Raw genomic sequence first — 1,830 nt, 5'->3', positions numbered from 1 at the left:
TGCAATAGTCTTAGATAGTAAATGGTTGAGTCAAAGTGTAAGCCAAGTTTAAATTTTGATCATACCACTAACAGCAAATGAAAATGACCATTTCCCCGTGGCCTGAAAAATAATTATTATTGCCATTTTTCCATTTTTTTCAACACAGTGAAAAAAAATAAACCATTGGATTATCAGCCTATCTGAATATCACTCCCAGGCCTCTGACCATACCCAAAGGAGCTGTGGGTGCCTTGAGTGAAGTTCAGTCTCTCCATTTGATGGCCAAGTTACTTGAGCTCTCTGTGATGGGAAGCCTCCAGGATGGCCCCCAAGGATCCCTGTCTACTGGCATGGGTGTCATTGTGCAGTCCCCTTCCTCATCTATCAGAGTTGGTCTGTGTGGCGAATAGAATATGGCAGCAGTGATGATATGTGGTTTCTGAGGCTAGTCATAAACAGGCATGTGGCTTCCCCTTTGTCTCCCTCTGATTACTAGTCCTGAGGAAACAACTGACACGCAGGCCCCCGTGGAGGCCTCATCAGTACTGTGTGACGAGGAACAGAGGCCTCCTGACGACAGCCATGTGAGCCATCTTGAAAGCAAATTACCTAGCCCCAGTCAAGCAGTCAGATGATTGCAGCCCAAGCCAACATTGATTTCAATCTAATGAGGAACCACCCAACTAAGCCACCCTCAAAGTCCTGATGCTCAGAAACTGCATGAGGTAATAAATGACTGTTATTTTAAGCTGCTAAATTCTGGAGTAATTTGTTATGCAGCAATAGATAACTAATACACTCTCAGCCTCACTTTCCTCATCTGTAACATAGGAATCCTATATAATAAAAGGCTAATAGGCAAATCATCCCCTCGGGAGTTTGACCGACCAGGAATTCAACCAACCAGGAGTTTGACTGCTCACTACGACATGCACTGACCACCAGGGGGCAGCACGGAACGAAGGAAGGCCCGGGCCCGCAGCCAGCAGCCAGCAGCTAGCAGCCAGGGGTAAGAAGGCCCTGGCTGGCCCAGATTGCCGGCCAGGCTTAGGGACCCTACCCATGCACAATTTTCGTGCGCCAGGCCTCTAGTGATCACTTCACTAATAGTAATGCTCACTTCACAGACACAAAGTTAGGAAACCACCTGCCAGCTACCTGGCCCAGGGGCACTAGTCTTTTCCTCTCTCCTTGGGAGGCACTGTCAGGACTGACTAAACAGAGAGGAGTGTTTTCAGTTGCAACACTTTTGACCCTTTCATTCAAGATCCATGTCAGATCGGTTTCTAATTCATTTCCAGACAAATTATCCTGAGAATGAAGCAGGGAGTGAACTTTGTTGCCATGCATCCTCTATCCTTTTTTTTTTTAAATTATTTAATCGGGTTCTTATAAGAAATTCAGAACATCAGTTTGTGAGGATAAAACCCATTGGTGAGAGCAAACTGAGACCGGAGGTAGCCCTGGAGCTGAGGAACAGCTTTGATTTTTGGCAGAATTTGTGAGTCCACAGCTTTCTGACAACTTGTGCTGTTCTGTAATCTCGTGTTTCTCTTTCTCTGTGTTGAAGATCTTGCCCTCCTGGTGTCTGGGCTTGCACAGCTTCTTGAAGTAAGCATCAGTGAGATGTTTGGGGATTTTCACACCACTGATACCAATTTTGGTGGAGGTGGCGATGACAAATTTCTGGTGCAGAGGCACTCGATTGAGGGACAGAGGTCCAGTCACAAGTAGCAAGCCACTGCTCAGCTGCTTCAGGAAAACCACGCTCTTGCCTCTGTGGTGCCCAGTGAGGGTGATCAGAGTGGTCTCAGGAGTGATGCTGGCCTGCAGTCTCCTCACCTGCTG

The 1,830-nt window shown here is 47.0% G+C and overlaps 1 pseudogene; it reads right to left on the bottom strand.

The window, feature by feature from the left end:
- Positions 1–1,355: 1,355 nt before the first annotated feature.
- Positions 1,356–1,830, bottom strand: part of LOC107183088 — a 1,329-nt pseudogene continuing 854 nt past the window's right edge.

Source organism: Myotis davidii, unplaced genomic scaffold (genome assembly GCF_000327345.1).
Source record: "Myotis davidii unplaced genomic scaffold, ASM32734v1 scaffold199, whole genome shotgun sequence".
In the NCBI taxonomy this organism is placed as follows: domain Eukaryota; kingdom Metazoa; phylum Chordata; class Mammalia; order Chiroptera; family Vespertilionidae; genus Myotis; species Myotis davidii.
The sequence above is the reverse complement of the archived record's forward strand: the minus strand, read 5'-3'. Positions and strand labels throughout refer to the sequence as shown.